At 41.7% G+C, this 19,263-nt stretch overlaps 1 long non-coding RNA gene across 1 annotated transcript; it reads left to right on the top strand.

Annotated features, from left to right (window-relative positions):
- The first annotated feature begins 3,508 nt into the window (after positions 1–3,508).
- LOC122128193 lies at positions 3,509–10,490 on the top strand. Its single transcript, XR_006151383.1, has 3 exons — positions 3,509–3,521; positions 4,551–4,553; positions 10,336–10,490. It is a non-coding gene; the product is annotated as an uncharacterized LOC122128193 (long non-coding RNA).
- Positions 10,491–19,263: the final 8,773 nt, after the last annotated feature.

Raw genomic sequence — 19,263 nt, 5'->3', positions numbered from 1 at the left:
TTATAAAAACCTGCCCTCAAGAGAACTCATCTAATCCTGTGAAAGCACCCTTTATCCCTTCATTTGGGTGCAAAGACCTCTTTAAGGTCTCACCACCTTTCAACACTGTCACATTGGAGACCAAATTTCAACCTAAATTTAGGAAGGGACAATCCATATCCAAACCACAGCACCACTCCACTGGATAAATGTGAACCCGGACAGTAGAAATGGAAATGTCCCCTGGCAAGTAAGCTTGAGAAATGAAATACCTACCGGGAAGAACTTTTCCTTGCCCCATGACATCTAGGTGAACAGGCTGAGAATCAGAACCTCGCAGAGAGGTTATACAGTGCACAGTTGGACATACAGGCTTTGGAGCCACACTGTGATGGAATTGCCCCTTTGCCCCTTTTAACTATGCTAACTTTGTGAGTAAGTTACTTAGCCTCACTGTGGCTTCCTTACCCCATTGATAAAATAAGGATAATGACAGCATCTATTTCATAGGGTTGTTGTGAAGATTCAATGAGAAAATTGAAGTCCAATGCTTAGGACAGGGTCTAGCATTTAATAAGAGCTGTACAAAGTGTGGGTTCTTATTCTTAGGGAGGCTGCTAAGTTCTTGCCTGGGCTGATGCTGGGTCACTTATGTGAGGCATGAGGTGAAAGGCCACTGGCCACAAACCTGAGGACAAGTCAGGCAGCAAGAAGCTGCCCAGTCGAGTGCAGAGACTAGAGCCTGGCCACTGGGTAAAACCTCCACACTGTGCTCACAGCTCAGCCAGCCTCCAAAGACCAAAGCAGGCACTGAGATTGCTCAGCAGGAGCTAAACAGATAGATATGACTTCTTAGTGGGGAGAAAAGCTGGGCATTGCCCTCCCCTCATCCCTAGGAATGGGCTTCCCTTCATAAGTAGCAGCCCTTCCTGGACCTGATGTCTCAATCCTTCCTTTCCTGCTGCTTGCTCTCTGAGCCACTGCCTCCACTGCCACCATCAGGCTGCCGATCTCCCTTATTCAGCTGGGAGAACTGCCAGGAAGGATGTGGCAGCAGTGAGCTCCAATAATGCTAAACAATGGATTAATTACACTCTTCTCCTATTATGCTGGAGCTCCTGGGGTCGCCTGCACGTGTGGTCACAGCAGACAACAGGTGTGAGACGTTAGTGAGGAGATCCAGTTCCCCTCAAAGGCAGCGAGCCTCCCTTGCCCCACAGGGATGGGAAAAGCGCTTGTCCCCTCTTTCCTCCTTTTTAAAGGATTTCATGCTGAGAATACTGCTTGCTTCCACAGCCCTGTTCAGAACTCTGGGGAATGAGGCGCGATTCTTTCCAGGAGGGCATCTGGCAATGGGTGACGGCTGGGCTGGCACGGCTCTGAACCCACCTGGCCAGCGCAGAGAAGAGGCGACAGCTGCTTTATGCAACTATGAGTGCCAGCTTTCCCAAAAGGAGGTCAGCCGCAGAGACCAAACTGCTAATTAGGTCGCATTCTGCTTCCTGCTGCCACTTTAATTTCCATCCCACAAAACCTTCAGCTGCAAATCCAAGACCATAGGCCTCTTTCACCTAAATGCAAATGTCCCATAAGCCTCTCTGGCTGGTGGGCCTTTGGCTAATGTGCACAAAGACGGGACTCCACGAAAGACAGGAGCTTCCTACAGAAAGGGGTGCCTTAGCCTTACACAAACTGGCTTAGAAAATTTGCAGCTGGCTTGAGCTTGAGATTGCTTTTAAGAAGACCAGCAGCCCTGTGATAGAAAGTGGAGTGTGATGAACGAACTCTAAACCAGAGGTCAAGGATTGTGAAACCATTTCTGCTTTGACAGTAATGATTTGGATAACTTTGGACAAATTACTTCCACTTCCTTATGTGTTGAAAAATGAGTTGGAATTACCCCTTGCAAATGCTATGATTCTGATAATGATTTAAAACTGATTTCAAGACAAGCCTGATAGTGCAAGCCTGTAATTCCAGCAACTTGGGGGAAAGAGATAGGAGAATCATGGTCTCATGCCATCTTAAGCCAAAAGTGTGGGATCCTATCTGAAAGAAACAAACTAAACGGAAAAGAACTGGGAGTGTGACTCAAGTGAAAGAGCTCTTGAGGGCCCTGAGGTCATGCCCCAGTAAAACACACACACACACACACACACACACAAACACAGAGCAACCCAACAAGTTATTTCAACTGAACTTTTTCCGTGTTGTTTCATATCCACTATGGTACTCAGTCGGCTGCTTTGCACCATAGTATTTGCATTTCCAGCCTCCTGTGATGGATACTGTGATGTCTTTTCTAGGCACTCCTCTAATAACCAACAGCACCATCAGCTGCTGAGTCCATCCCTAACAAACAGCTTTTTGGCCCAAGATCATGCTTCCCTCCCAGGGGTCTGGTGCAGTACGAAGCCTCAAGACATTTTTTCTTTGGTAAAATTCTCAAGATCATCCAAATTCTGGAATTCCCTGAGAAGTCAGCTGAGGCCTCTGTCACAATAGCCTTGCAGTTCAACCTCCTCCTGTGGCATCCTGCTTTTCTCCCTTCTTAATAAGTACTACTCCCAAAGGCACTCCCAATCAACTCATTGCATACCAATCTCTCACTCAAATTGTGCTTCCCAGGGAGCCCAACCTAGGACACCTCATTTTTCTTGGCTGCATACTTGGGCACAAGGATTGTTGCTCAGTGGGTGGGGGCCCACTGTGTTTGAGGACAGTTTCCTTCCTGAACTTACATCATTTACACAGGCACCTCCCAACAAAGGAAAAGTATAATTCATTTTGTCAAGGATTCCAGATGTCTCAATACTGAAGAAAGGGTGGGAAGCCCAGGCTCTGGAGTTCCTTTGTCAAGGGTTCACATAGATCTGTTAAATTCATTGAGGCAGTAACACCCAGATAAACTCCCTGACATACAAGTTCTTAAAGCTCTGGACCTCGTCCAGAGACATCTACTCTGGCCCCTTTCACAAGGCTTCCTCCTTACTGGGTGTTGAGGGAAGCCCTTGCGTCATACTTTGCCCTCCGTAATCTTACATCACAATTTGTTATTACATACTTAGTAGAACTAGGATCCTTTGAAAGGAGCCCACAGCATCTTTTCTATGCCCAACATGGAGAGAATCCAGGCCAGGGCTCTTGGAGTCAGAAAGAAGCTTGCACAGTAATTCATCACTACCTCTCCTGGCTTACATTCAATAAACAAAAAAAAAAACCCTTCTGACATTGTTCTCTAATCTCTGCCAGGCTCTATGCCACCAGCTGAGGCCCAAGGGATGAGTAAAATCTGGTAAATCTAGTTCTAGCCCTTACAAACCAGTGTGACAAATGTCATAATAAGATATGTGACCTCTTGTTCCTTCAGCTAACTAGACTGCACACAGATTTGGAAACACATGGCCTTTTCCAACTTCTTCCCACACCCAAATATGATGGAGTCAAATAGGGCCACTTTGCATCCTCATCTGTGTACCTGTAGTGTACAGGCTGATGAAGATGATCCCTTTGGGGATCATCTGCTCAAAGAAGGGAAGTGTGTGGCTGCTTGGAGTTCTTGCTGGATCTTCAGATCTGCCTGTGCTGAGGTCAGAGAGATTAGGGAGAGAAAGCCCACAAAGAGGGGATAGAGAGAACTGCTGCTATGCCTATACCAAGGGCCTTCCCATGAACTCAGGTTGTTCTAATCCCAAAAGCACTCAAAGACTTAGCTTAAAGTGACTGCTATAATATACTCTTTCCATGTCCCTATATGCCATATACTTGGCTCAGTGCAGGGACTATTATGGTGAATAGAATCGAACATGTTGATTAGGGAAGAAACCAGGTAATAAAAGAGTCATGGCAGTATGGTAAGAAGCCAGAACAGGACACTTATTCATTCTTGAGCTACAGGCAAGGAGATCTGGGAAAGTTTCTCTTGATGGTACCCAGAAGTATCATCAAAGCTGAGACTTGAGGAAAGAGGGGTGTGTCATCAAAGAGGAACTTGGTAATACAGAGAAGATCAAAGTGTTACAAAGAGAGGAAGTAACCCACTGAATGCTTGCTGACCTGGAAGTAAAAGAGATCATCAGTGTAGAAGAGAATAAGAACATGACAAAGAAAAGGAGGGAGATGCTGTGGTCTTAAGTAGCAGATGCAGTTGAAGAGAGGTTCATGTTTCCAGGAGACATTGTATGTGGACTTAAGCTATGTGAATGATTGGTATGGGGAGAGGAGGGGGTGGGGAAGGAGGAGGAGGAAGAGGTGTTGAGGAGTGTGCAGGGGGCCACGGTTGAGGATCTGGAGAGAGGGAGGATGAGCAATTCACTGTCATCAGAGATGAAAGCTGGGAGCAGATTTCCAGATTCAAAGGATAAGCATATTTTCAACAAGCTATATTTAAGAGTCTAGGGGATTGTAGGATGTTGCTTGAGGGGATGAATGGAAGGTGGAGATTGGGACACATTAGAGCACAGCCAGATTATGCTGGAAATCTCAGGATGGAGGTAGAGGTAAGAGGGATGGGACAAAATCCTAAGGAATAACTTTATAGAAATGATCATAGTGAATGATCCTGCTTTTAGCCAGTGAGCAAAAAAGTAGATCAGAGGTCACAGATGTCAGGAGGAACATAGGATTTGAGATGGAGTAGGACCTCAATGCCTCATGCTACTGAGAAGTCAAGTGGACAAGAAATGGAAAATTCCTGTAATGAGAGCAATACCAGTGGCACATGAACTGCCACCGGAGTGAAGAAGGTAAGAGAGCCCTCACAAAAGGCAAGGGCATTTCTAGGCCATCAAGTAAGCCATCTTGCAACAATGCACACTTGAAGCTCTGAATTAAATGGCAATTTACTTTGATTCTACTCGCATTCAAGAGACAGCACAGAAGCTCATGCTTCTTAGTTGTTTATAACCTTGAAACTTGCATGTGATCCAGCATCCAGTGACCACTCCTGAAGCTGATGCATTCAGCTAATTGGAACTTTTATAGTAGAACACAGAAGGAAGCTAAGGATCAGCTTACCTTTCCTCTACGTCCCTCACATACAGAGAAGATTGATCATAGCAGCTGCTGGAGCAAGGAGAATCAGACTGCACTGAAAATATGGCCTGATCTGCCTTAAAAGCTTAGAGCTTTTTTCAGAGGATGGCCTTTTCCAATTAGGTTTTGTTGTTGTTGTTTAGAGGGAGAAGAGGCCGCCTTTATGCCAACAAAGCCCCTAACCCCACCAAGGTTTAAAGACAGACCACTTTCCTGAAAGGAGCATTCCACTGTCCTGCTAAGCCTGATCACCATATTGGACCACCTCTGTTCTCAAGACTATTCTAGACAGACATTAAATAAGGTAAAATCACAAGATATTGCTGCTGATGATATTATCAAATATGTCCAAATCAAACAAAATGAGACTATTGACTCAATCGGTTTTCTGTTACTATAAGAGAATGTTGCCAACTTGGCAATTAAAAAAAAAGAAAATATATTTGCCTCATCATTCCAGAGGCTGTGAATCTGGTGGGACCTTCTTGCTATAGTATCCCATGGCACAAGGTAAGAGAAAGGAAGGGACAGAAATAGAGAAGGAGAGAAATAGAGAAGGGAGGGGAAAAGAGAGAGACTGAATACATCCATTTATGAAAAACCTACTCTTGTGATAACCCACTTCTACACTAGCAGTAATCCAATCTCAAGAGTGGCATCCTCATGACCTAATCACCTCTCAAAAGTCCCACCTCTTTACATATTGAACTGAAGACTGTTTCCAGCACAAGAACATTGGAGGACACACTCAAACCATTATGACTACCATTTGCCTAGTTACATAGACCCAAGGGCTTGGCATTAACTTTTATCCTAATCTTTCCCTTTCCTCCTGCAACTCATCAGCCAGTGTTGTCAAACATAATCCTAAACCTGACCACTTCCAACAATGTCTACTATTTCAGTCCAGTCTAGCAGCATCTCATGTCTACATGCCTGTGAGGAGCTTCTTAATTGGTTTCTCTGCTCCGTTTTTTTTTTTTTTTTTTTTTTGCCCACTCTATAATCCATCTTCCTTCCAGCAACCAGAGGAATAATTTTTAAAATAAAAAGTGGAGCCTGTGGAATCCAGATATATACTGGGAAGATCTCTCTGAATTAGTAACTATGAGCAGACACTTAAATAAACTGAGAAGCCCTAAACTGCATAATGGGGACAGAGCATTCCAGACATAAAGAATAGTAAATGTGAGGGCCCTCAGGTGGAGGGATGCTAGAAGAGGACCGTGAATGTGTATGTTGGGGTCGGGGAAATGAAAGGAGATGAGGACTCTGAATGGAAGACCAAGCTGTACTAAAGACCAGATGCTGATGGCTCATACTTGCAATCCTAGCTACCCCAAAGATGGAGATCGGGAAGACCATAGTTTGTGATCAGTTTATGCATAAAATAAATACATAACCCACATCTCAATCAATGGTTGCATATGATGGCTCTTGCTTATTATTCTAGCTAGGTTGTATGCATAATAGGAAAATACTGCCAGGGCATGCATAAAAGACATTTTTTTAAATAAAGGTAAGAAGAACTGGGGGCATGGCTCAAGTAGCAGAGCACCTGCTTAGGAAGCACACGCCCTTGAGTTTAGCTCCCACTACTATGAAAGACAAAAACAACAAAAAGACAAAACAACTGGAGGCATCACTTAAGCGATAGAGCACCAGCCAAGCAAACTGAGCAAATTCAAAGTCCTATGTGAGGGAGACAGCAGGATGCCTAGGGAGGGCTAGTGGTGATCACAGTCCAGAGGCTTTACTGAGTAAGATGTCTGAGGCTGAGGATGAGGAAGATGGAGCCACAACCAGGTCAGGACTATGGCAAACAGTCCTGGAATCTCCAATGGCCAGTGGACTTCATGTAGACTCTGGCCAGTGGCTTTTACCTGTAATCCTAGGTACTCAGGTGGCAAAGAAAAGGAAGAGAAAGAGAATGAGAGAGAAAGAGAGAAATATAGGGCGGGAAGGAGGGGGAAGAAAGAGAAAGAGAGGGAGAGAGAAAAGGAAGGAGGGAAGGAAGGAGGGAGGGAAAAGAAGGGAGAGAGGGAGAAAGGGAGGAGAGCAGAGGGCACTGCTTACATTTCAGCTGGTTCTTTGCATCCGTCTGTGCCCTCTGCTTGGAGAAAAGAGGTCTTTTTTTTTTTTTCCTTTTTTTTTTTTTTTAATTTAATTTAATTTTATTTGAGAACATACTGTACAGAGGGGTTACAATTACATGGGCAGGATAATGCATACATTTCTTACCAAGCATTGCAGCCTCCTCCTTTGTTTACCCTTCACCTCCCTTCCCAGCCTCCCCCCTCTCCCCCACCCAATCATACCCCCCTCCCCCCCCCCTCCGACATTGTAAAGCTGGTTTTGACATGACATTTTGTACTTCTCATTGTTGCAACAGGTCCACCTGAATCCTTAAACGACTTGTTTGTCCCCATCTCCTCCACATGTTATACTGACATCAAATATAGTGAAAGCGGGGGTTACACTGTGGGGGAGGGACATACAAAGCAACCAAGAAATAATCTTATAAATGCATTAGAAACACATGCATGAAAGAAACAAAAACATTAAAATACATATTTGAGGGTTCGTTTTCCTAACATCACATTCTCTGACTTTTTCCGCTTGACTCATACCTATACTAGATATTGCAAATAAGGGAAACCATGGGACCTATGTTTCTTTGGGCCTGGCTTACTTCACTTAATATAATTTTTTCCAAGCCTTTCCATTTCCTAACAAATGGGGAAATGTCATTCTTTCTAATGGAGGCATAGAATTCCATTGTGTATATATACCACATTTTCTTGATCCATTCATCTACTGAGGGGCATCTGGGTTGGTTCCATATCTTAGCTATGGTAAATAATGCTGCAATAAACATAGTTGTGCTGGTAGGTTTAGTGTGGTCTTGTTTGTAAACATTAGGGTAAATGCCCAAAAGTGGAATTGCTGGGTCATAGGGGAGTTCTATGTGAAGTCTTTTGAGGAACCTCCATACTGCTTTCCAAAGTGGTTGAACAAGTTTACATTCCCACCAACAATGAAGTAAGGTTCCTTTCTGTCCACATCCCCTCCAGCATCTGTTGTTGTTAGAGTTCTTGATTTTTGCTGTTCTAACTGGAGTGAGGTGATATCTCAATGTTGTTTTGATTTGCATTTCTTTTATGGCTAGGGATGTTGAACATTTCTTCATGTGTCTATTGGCTATCCTTCTTTCTTCTTCAGAGAAGCTTCTCTTTAAGTCTTTCGCCCACTTACTTATTGGGCAGTTGCTTCTTTGAGGATTTGTTGTTGGGTGGTTTAATTTTTTGAGTTCCAAGTATATTTTAGATATGAGACCCTTGTCCGTTGTATGGCTAGTAAAGATCTTCTCCCAGTCCGTGGGCTTTCTATTGATCTTGCTAGCTATGTCTTTTGCCCTGCAGAAGCTCTGCAACCTTATACAATCCCATTTGTCCAACCTTTCTTTGATTTGTTGTGTTTCCGGGTCTCTATTCAGAAAATTTCGGCCTGAACCAAGGAGACCCAGGGTTTCTCCTATTCCATCCTGTAATGTTTTCAGAGTGTCTGCTTTGAGTTCAAGGTCTTTGATCCATTTGGAGTTGATTCTGGTGCAGGGTGATATATAAGGATCTAGCTTTAGTTTTCTACATGTAGTTAACCAGTTTTGCCAGCACCATTTACTGAAGAGGCTGTCTGTCTTCCATTCTATTGTTTTAGCTCCCTTATCGAAGATTAGATGGCTATAGGTCTGTAGGTTCATTTCTGGGTTTTCAATTCTATTCCATTGGTCCTGAGGTCTGTTCTTATGCCAATACCAAGCTGTTTTGATTACTATGGCTTTATAGTAGAGTTTGAAATTTGGTATTGATATTCCTCCAGCAGTGTTCTTTCCGTTGAGGAGCGTTTTTGCTATTCGGGGTCTTTTATTGTTCCATATGAATTTTTGGATTGCCTCTTCTATTTCCTTGAAGAATGAGGGTGGAATTTTGATAGGTATTGCGTTGAATTTGGAAGAGAAAGCTCACTACCGAACACATTCTATGAAGCCATCATAACCCTCATCCCAAAACCAGGCAGGGACTCATCAAAGAAAGAGAACTATAGACCCATTTCTTTGATGAACATTGATGCAAAACTTCTCAACAAAATTTTGGCCAATCGACTTCAACAATTCATCCAAAAAATCATACACCACGATCAAACAGGATTCATTTCAGGGATGCAAAGCTGGTTCAATATACCCAAATCAATTAATATTATTCATCACATCAACAGGAGCAAGAATAAGAACCACATGGTTATCTCAATAGACGCAGAAAAAGCATTCGACAAGATCCAACACCCCTTTATGATGAAGGTTTTGGAAAAATTAGGAATCCATGGAACATTCCTCAATACAATAAAGGCTGTATATGACAAACCTACAGCCAGCATAATACTCAATGGTGAAAAACTAAAGCCATTTCCTCTTAACTCAGGAACAAGACAAGGTTGCCCACTCTCTCCACTTCTCTTCAATCTAGTATTAGAATGCCTAGCTACAGCAATAAGACAAGATGCAGACATAAAGGGGATCCAAATAGGGAAAGAAGAAATAAAACTCTCCCTCTTTGCAGATGACATGATCTTGTATTTAAAGAATCCCATAGACTCCACTCCCAAATTACTCAAGCTGATTCAAAACTTTGGCAAAGTAGCAGGTTATAAAATTAACCCCCAAAAATCAATGGCTTTTCTGTATGCCAACAATGAGAAAAGTGTGGCTGAAATTAGGAAAGCAACTCCATTTGTAATAGCCCCACAAAAAATAAAATACCTAGGAATTAATTAACTTAACTAAAGAAGTGAAGGACCTCTATGATGAAAACTTTAAAATCTTGAAAAAGGAAATCAACACAGAACTTAAAAAATGGCAAAACCTCCCATGCTCCTGGATTGGAAAGATTAACATCGTGAAAATGGCAATACTTCCCGAGAAAAGAGGTCTTAGGGAAAGGAGACCTCAGATGGATGGGGACAGATGCATGGGGATCTCCCGTGACCTTCCTATAACCTTCAGGTTTGATACACAGGCTTGGCAGTGGCAGCAGTCCTTCACATATCTGCCCTTTAGAGCTGGCCCTGGGAACTGCCTGTGGGTGCGGCTGGGGCTTCTGCCATTGTTCCATATCCTGTGCCCATTCCACTTCAAAGCCCGCCCTGAAATTCAGGTACCACTGCAGCTAGAATCCAATCCTGCCCTCAGTCCAAAAAAATGGAGTCTTCATCAAGATTGTGTCCCCCTGATGTGATCACCTTGGGGAAGGAGGGAGCATCACTTAGTGATACCTGCGAGTTGGAGTTAGGAGGGCTCCCCTACATTCAAAGAAAACCTTCCTATAGATACATCGATGTTTAAAGAAGTATCACTAGGGTGGTTGATTGGGTGAGTGCCTAGCATGTAAGCATAGAGAGGTTACTTACCTAACTGATCCTAAATGCTTGCATTTAGTTGCACTTGGTTTTATTTAAAAAAAAAATAAAGAAAGAAAAGAAAAAACAGCTGGGCCCTGGTGGCTATGCCTGTAATCCTAGCTACTCAGGAGGTTGAGATCTGAGGATTATGCCTAGAAGCTAGCCAGGCCAAGAAAGTCCAGGAAACTCTGATCTCCAATAAACTACTCAGAAAAATCCAGAAGTAGTGCTGTGGCTCAATTGGTAGAGCTCTAGCCTCAGAACAGTGTCCTGGCCCTGAGTTCAAGCCCCAGGTCCAGCAAAAAAAAAAAAAAAGACAAAACCGAGGCTGCCACAAGTTTGCTCTAGGCCAGGGTTATTATGTTAGGGCTAATACTGGAACATGTCTGATTGGGCACAGCCATAGTGAAGAAGAGTTGAAGGTCATTGTTAGATTGAGCACATATTCTATCTGGCACTATGCCATTCACATACATTCCCCCAAGGATACTTGGGTTGCCCTCTGCCTTTGGTCATGTCAAACAGACTTTAGACCTGTGTCTCAAAACTTTAAGCTACTTCACAGGTCCTTCAAAGGTCCCTAACCTTAGAGCCAGGCTCTATTTGTCATAGTAGCTAAACTGATTATCATGCTATCTGATCTATTTGATTCTATATGTTCTTTTAGGATCTGTCAGATCTGTGTGCGTGTGTCTCTCAGTCTCTCTATATCTGTCTGTTTCTGTCCTGTCTCTCTCTTTACAGACACAGTTCTTCAGTTGTTTTCACTTTCTGCACACCTGAAATGCCTTCTTCAGAGCACTTTAATTGGTGAGCAATAGGGTCTCCATGCTGCCATATCCAGCGAAGGCATCCTGACCTCTCTTTCCTTAGCCTGTTTTTGGTGTACACAACTGCTGACATGTTCATTGTTGTGCAATCTTTGGTAATATCCCAGGGTTTTTTTCCTACTTCACAGATAGTTTCCCATTAGTCTTTCTTAGTCTCTAGTGTAGCCCATTTCTCATTTCATAGAGGTTGGATAACTACTTTCAATCCATAGCTTTTATAACAATTATAGCAGATTGTGAAAATATTTCTGATCGTGGTATCATGTTAAAAAATGGCGGAAACCCTTCTACATGTATAGGCATTCATTTATAGGTAACATGCATACATTACTTGAATACTGTATTATACCATATCATATAAGTGTGGAAATTAGATAAAGATAAAAAAATAGAAGCACCAATCATTTCTTCTTCCTCTCAATGGCTCATGTTGCTCACATTCTGTAAGACTACTAAGGCAACCCAATTACTCCATATGGCGGAAATAGCCAGCAGTCCTCCAACAATTCATCTTTCTCCTTCCATCAATGCAGTGTGGTGGGAGGGGGCCGTCAACTCTGCTAAGAAAAAAGACTACCATTAGAGCACACTGAAAACAAAGCTAAAGGTGTATAAAAGATCTGAAAGTGAGTGCAAGTTTGTGCACAATTGCCTACCAGACAAGTATGCCAAATTCAAATTCTGCACATCCAAAACAAAAATCACATTTCCCCTAAATCTCTGATCTCTGCTTCGATAAAAATAGCAATATGGACATAATGTTATGTCAGAAACCAAAGAAGGGCTTCAAAAGCTAATACGGTTGCAGCAGAAGGACATAACAGTCTGTTTAAAGGGGATTCTATCAGTTGAACGTGAAACATTAAAAAAAATACTAACAGTAATACGTTATGAGGTATCCTGCGTGTGTGTATGTGTATGTGTGTTTGTGTAGCAAGGATTATTGGTGTGAGCTACCAGTGCCCAGATCATTCTGGCTTTTTGCTGACTATTTTTGGAGATGAAAGCTTAGACTTTTTGTGTCAGGGCTGGCTTCAAACTACAACCTTCCAAATAATTAGGATTACAGGAATGAGCCACAAGTGCCCAGCTTGAGTTCTATTTCTTTTTAATGCCCTTAGCATGCATTTGGGCACAGCTGGGGAAATTTTGATATCACCATACATTACGCATTGAAGGATATTATTGGATCAATTTTAAATGTCTTAGATATTGCAGTTTTATAAAGTTGTTCTTGATGCACACCAATGTATCTAAAGATGGGTGTTATACCTGTGCTTTACATATATGTGCTAGTTAAAAATGTATGTGTGTGATAATGTATATACTGAAAATGTGACAGATATGGAGAAGAGAGGGGAGGAAGAGAAGGAGGGAGGGAAAGAGGAAAGGAAGGAGGGAAAGACAGAGAAGAAAGAAAGAAAGAAAGAAAGAAAGAAAGAAAGAAAGAAAGAAAGAAAGAAAGAAAGAAAGAAAGAAAGAAAGAAAGAAAGGAGGGAAAGAGGAAGGGAGAGAGGGAGGGAGGGAGGGAGGGAGGGAGGGAGGGAGGGAAGAAGGAATGAAAGAAGGGAGAGAGAGAAAATACACAGCAAAAAGGTAACAACTGTTGGATCCAGAGATGCACATTGAGTTATTCATTGTATTATCAATTCAACTTTTCTTTAGGTTTGCAAAACTTCAAAGAATATGGGGAAATAAGCAAATATACCTTGTCTCTGCTTTTGCCAACACAGATTACCAGGGACCAGATTTTAAAAGACTCTATTTGATTAACTTACAACTTTGATTTTCTTGTCCTAAAAGCTAAGGGAAGTCATGAAAAGGTTTTAACCAGAATTATCTGATCAAGTTAAGTGTAAAAGATGATAGTAAAGAAGGAGCTCAGTATAACTCTGTCTTGTGGGGTTTTCTTCATTCCCATCCCCCTTTCTAGATATGAACATTCTAACTAGTCTCCCTTCTAAGTGCCTCTGTTCTTTTTGAACCATAGCACTCTGATTCCCGTAACAAGTGACTTGGTTACCTCTCCTTCCTTAGTTCTCTGATTCCCATGTAATTTGTGTAACTGATTTCTCTTTCTCTGTAACTGATTTCTCATTCTGTAGTTGAGTTCAGAACAAGCTTTCTAAAACTCAAACATGAACAGAACATTCTCCATTTAGAACTTTTCTGTGACTCCTCTAAGAGCATGTTTAAAAGTTTTCTATATCTATCGTCCAGATACTCTGCAAAATAGGCTGAACACACACCTGGCCAGTGGAAAGATGGTCTAGGTTCCAGAAGCTGTTCTCCATCTTCCAGGGATCACCATGGTTGCCACCTTTTCCTGTGGTTGTAGGAAAATCTTTTCAGCATTGTGGCTTCATAGTATTTCTTTCTTAGGGGTTTCTTCTCTTTTTTGCCAGTCCTGGGGACTGAACTCAGGTCTTGGGCACTGTCCCTGAGCTTCTTTTGCTCAAGGCTAGTGCTCTACCACTTGAGTCATAGCACTACTTCTGGCTTTTTCTGCTTATGTGGAGCTGAGGAATCGAACTCAGGGCTTCATGCATGCTAGGCAAGCACTCTACCACTAAGGCACCTTCCCAGCCCAACTTCTGCTCCTTTTTGCATGAGAGGCTTGCTCTTGAGGAATGGAAAGACCTCAAATTTATGGGCAAAGTCTGTCCTCACTCTTTCCAGGATCTATATTGTCTTCTCTCCTTGTGGGCAAGGGCTACCTAGGATATTCCCCTTTCTGACATGAGAAGAAGCCTCATTCAGTGAATTTGCTACTCTAAGACCTTATTTTTGTCTCCATTTCATCTGCCAGCTGTTGAGGCTCACTGCCATAGAAAAACGTCCTTCTCCTTGTTTCTGTTTTGCCAGTGAGCATTTTCCTTTCAACCTTTATAGGGGCCCTGCTCCTCTACCAGCTGTGAAGGGCTGGTGGGGAAAGGGGAGAGATCTTCTGTCTGGAGAGGAGACTCAGATTTACCAGCAAATCTAAGTCACATCTGAGAAGTCCCAAGTGGTTCAAAAGAGACAAAAGTTCTCCCTTTCTTCACTTTTTCACCTTCAATAAACTGTGAGCTTTTATGCATTCTAACAGTCAGTCTTTTGTAAACTCTCTCAGCCTGAAGGCTTGAGACTAAGGTCCAGGGCCAAAGGAATTGCTACTATCCCAGCTGCTTGGAACAAGCTGCTTCTTGTATTTAAAAAAACCCAGTGAAGTACTAGAATTTGCTCTAGCACCTTTTACAACAATGGTAACCTATTTCTTCCCTCTCTCCTCCCCCCAGGAATTCAACTTCCCAAAGGAGAAAAGGAGGCAACAAACAGTGATACTCCTGTTCCTACAAGAGAATATTCACAAGGCCACCTTAAATAAACGCACTGAATGGGGGGTTTTCTATGGGCTCTCTACAAAACAGCAACCAGAGGAATCACTTTAGATTGTGCTTACCCCAAAACTCACTGACTCCTCATTTCCATCTGCAGTAACCCAGCTGCACCTGGTACTGTCTTACCCACAGCCTCCTGTGGTTTATCACACACTGTTGCTCAGCCTTTATGCATCTGGAATTTGCTTTCATCTCCTGGAGCTCCAGAGGTCATGCATCTGAAGTCCATAAATATTGTAAGACTCCACCTCCATGTATTCTTGCAGCTGGAGGCTTGTCCCAGAGCAGACCTCAAGGCCTCTTCGCTGTTCCAAAATATGCTCCCCAAATCCAACAGCTAACAAAAACACTCAGATCTCACTGCTGCTAGAGCTGCAACCTTGTCTAGCTTCTCCCCATCTCTCCTTTGCTATCTGGCTAGACCTCCTAAGCCACTGCCTTATTTTTTTCTTCTTGGTCTGAGTTTAGAATACACAAACACTTGTGCATTTCCTCCAAACTGGCGCAGCCTCTGATTCTCAGTGCCTTGCTTTGCTTTATATTTTTACATGATCAGCAGCAATCTTCCAAATTCCATATCCTGTGGGCTTTTCCATGAAGATTCTCATATGACTGGATATCGCTACTTGAGAAGTGTTCTTCTAGAGATGTCTCTGGTGATGCACTGATTACCACCAATGTCATCACTATCATCATCATTAATGAATAGTTAGTGCATGGGGAAATTTTTACTGCCTTGAAAGTACTTGCACATGTTTTACTTCATTTATTCCTTACCCCCAAATCCATAAATCAGAATTATTATCCTCATTTTATAGAAGAAGCTAGTTGTCCAACAGAGTAAGAGACTTGTTTAAGACCCTATGAGTACTGGAGCATGTATTCAACATTTCATATCTTCTTCCTGGCAATGTCAGATAAAAGAACACAAGCTTTGATCACAGAAAGATTGGAGTTTCATTCTGACATGAAAGTGGAATTTGGTCAGTTTTCATTTGGAGGGTGCAGTTTTAGAGGTCTGAATCCTATACTTGCTAGGCAGGTGCTCTACCACTCTACCTACATTCTCTAGCCCTGGCCTATCTTTTTAACCTCTCTGACCACCCTCATATTTGACAAAAAACAGCCTTGGGATATGCTTAGGGGTACAGTTAAGAAGGTACTGTTCACAACCATATTCATTGCATTATTGTTTACCATAGCCAAGATATAGAAACAGCCTAGATGCCCCTCAATGAATGAATGGATCAAGAAAATGTGGTGTATATACGCAATGAAATTCTATGCTTTGATCAGAAAGAATGATATCGTAACATTCGTAAGGAAATGGAAAGACTTTGAAAAAATTATATTAAGCAAAGTAAGCCAGACCCAAAGAAACATAGGTTGTATGGTTTCTTTCATTTATAGTAACTAGAATGTGCCTATAAATCTACAAGTGTTTACACTGGATGGTAAAAGACAATATACTTGGACATGATAAATTATACAGGACTTTAGATATTAACACAGTGAGACCAAAGGAGGATATTCTTTAGAGAGGGGATCACAAAAGTTCAATAGCTATATGCATATGATCCTAGAAAATGATATTTATCTAAATGAACTCCAAGAAATGGAAAGAAGAGGTTTGTTTTCTTTTTGTTTTTGTTTTTCTACTTTGCTGCTGTTTTTGTTTTCTGTACCCTTTGTCTTATTTGTGAGTTTATCTGTTTGGGGAGGAAGAAGGGAGCACAGAAATGGAGGGACAAAGGATGAACAAAAGCAGCAGGGATGCTAGACACTATGTTGAAAATGAACTATACAACTTGTCGGGGAAGGGGATGGGAGGGAAAAACTGGGAGAAAGCAAGGGAAAGGGTGACACTTTAAAAAAATTTACTCATTACCTGACTTCTCTAATGGTAATCCCCACCTTTACCATAACAATGAAAACAAAAATGCAACTCTGGTTAAAATTTTTCCCATTTATAGTTGGAAAAAAAACTTAAAGCTGGGCTACCTTTATTTACTGTATTATCATGACTGTGTTAGTTAGATTTCTGTCAATATAATAAATGGCTGAGATAATTTTTTTAAAAGAGACAAGGTACTGTTGAGGATGAGACCTAATACTGCATGACTGGACTCAGTATCTCCACTTACTTGTGTAACTAGACCATCCGTGTTCTGCCCAGGCTTGAGATTGTTTCACTATCACATGAAGAAAGTATAAACTTCAAGTCCTTCCTCAGATAATGCTGAGCCTGCACAGAATTATTCCTGGCAAGGGAACACAGATTCTTCATAACCTCTAAGAACCTCCCGAGATCCTTACAGCCCAAGAGCTTATAGCATGTAAAAACATAATATTGCACATTTGATTCCAAGTATGTTTTCCTGTCTTTCCTTCTACATGGGTTGAACTTGATTCCAAGCTATTCAAATTTATTTGGCAAAATGCCCCCTTCTGACAAATTTTAGCAGCTCCACATTTAGTGGATGGACTGACCTTCCATTAGGGTCAGAAAAGTGAAAGAGCCAGAAGTTTGCAAGCGGAGAAATAGGCTCCGTCACTGAGCTCTATGCATCTAAAACCAGTCTTACAAAGGTCCTAGAACCTTTTACGTCTTCAAAAACAAGCTTAGGGCAATAGATAGGTCAAAAAAGAGCCAAATGTCTGCACTCTGCCCTGTGGCCCTCAGTGGATATGTCCCTATACATATGAATAAACTCTGCCACCTTGCTGTGACACTGCATTTCATTCAGGCAATTCCACTGAGCTGAAAACCTTTTGCTCTGATGGATGAGAATCAGCTTTGGAATAGGAAAGTACTTAGAGTCACTGGGGAATGAATATAATCTCCAAAACACATTTACTGCTCACATTCAAATGAAGATTAAATGATTCCTTTAATACTCATCAACTCTATTAAACTTCATAGAAGCAAAACCTTTTGAAATAAATTAGCCAGATACTTTCTGGAAACAACAGGCATTTAAGGCTACATTCTCTTATGCCATTATTTGTCTCCTGTCAATCCAGGGAAGAAACTTGAGGAAGAGGAGCAGGAATAGCAGGAAGTCAAGTAGTTTGTGTACAGGGTACAACCCATGTGCCCGGCAAGGTGAGAAATAATGTGACTGCATCATGCCATTTAGCTTCCCCAACAAATGTGAAGGGTCGTTACTATTATTTTTTAAATGTTTTTATTGTCAAGGTGATGTACAGAGGAGTTACAGTTACATAAGTAAGGTGATAAGTACATATCTTGTCAACCTTATTACCCCTTCCCTCATTTTCTCCTACTTTCTCTCCCCTGCACCCCTACCCCTAAGTTGTACAGATCATTTCCAACATATTGTCGTGTGTATATTGCTGTTGCATTGGTTCCCCCTTGTCCTTTGTCTCACCATTCTGTTGTTTCGCCTTCCCTTCCCTAATTCAAATAAACATATGTACAATACCAGGGTACCAAAATCAAGTACAGTGATGACAGGGGATATACTATAAAAGGGTAAGAACATACAAAAGAAACAAAAAATTGCATAGTACATTAAAAACAACAACAAAGGAAAACCTCTTGTGTCCATGTCTTGGAGTTTATTTGGCTTAGCATCATCTTATATGGTCATATGTATGTAGCTATTGAGCTATTCTGCTTGTCTGCTAAGAATATCCTGGATTTATATTAATTATGCAAATAAGGGAAACCATGGGACCTTTGGGTCTGACTTACTTCACTTATATGATTTTTTTCCAAGTCTTTCCATTTCCTTACAAATGGGGCGGTGTCATTCTTTCTGATGGAAGCATAGAATTCATATATATATATATATATGTATATATACTCATTGGATTACAAAGAGCATGAAAAGCCAGAAAATTGGAAAATGGTAGATTAGTATCTCAAATCTAATTCAAAACTCTCTGAACTGCTATTGTGCTTGAATCTAAGCCTAGGTTAGGTGTAGATAATAAGGTAACAAATAATACCATGAGAGCTCAGTTATCAATTATTTGGCTTTGGGAGTCTGACTGTATGGTTCAAATCCTGTTTCTACTGCCTTCTAGTTGTAAGAGCTCAGGAATGTTATTTAGTTTTATACATCTTGGTTTCCTCATCTGTAAAGCTAAGATAGTAATAGACAAGTGCAGAGAGAAGTACCTGATACGCCACAAGTAACCAAGATTCTGGGAACCTGGGCTGGAGATGCAGCTCAAAGGTAGAGCACCTGGCCTAGTAAGCATGAGTTCAAACTGCAGAATCATTAAAAAAAACTAAAAATACAATATTAACAATATTCCTAGAACTGGAAATGGATAAGTGTCTTCAGTTGTATACCCGAAACGCTGCTGAAAAAAAGATTTACAACTTTGGGGAGTGAAGGGTTGGGGGGGCCGGGGAGGGGGAGGACGGGATGGGAAGGGGAAACAAAGGAGGAGGCTACAATGCTTGATAAGAAATGTACTCATTGTCTTGCCCATGTAATTGTAACCCCTCTGTACAGTATTTTCACAATAAAAAAAAAGAAAAAGCTAAAAAAAAAAAAAGAGAGAGAAGGATTTGAGTGCATGGAAATCATTAGAGAAACATGCAAGGGAGA

The sequence above is a fragment of the Dipodomys spectabilis genome, unplaced genomic scaffold, assembly GCF_019054845.1.
Source record: "Dipodomys spectabilis isolate Male_0828 unplaced genomic scaffold, ASM1905484v1 ptg000324l, whole genome shotgun sequence".
NCBI lineage: Eukaryota > Metazoa > Chordata > Mammalia > Rodentia > Heteromyidae > Dipodomys > Dipodomys spectabilis.
Note: the sequence above shows the minus strand (reverse complement) of the source record. Positions and strands in the feature narration are given on the sequence as shown.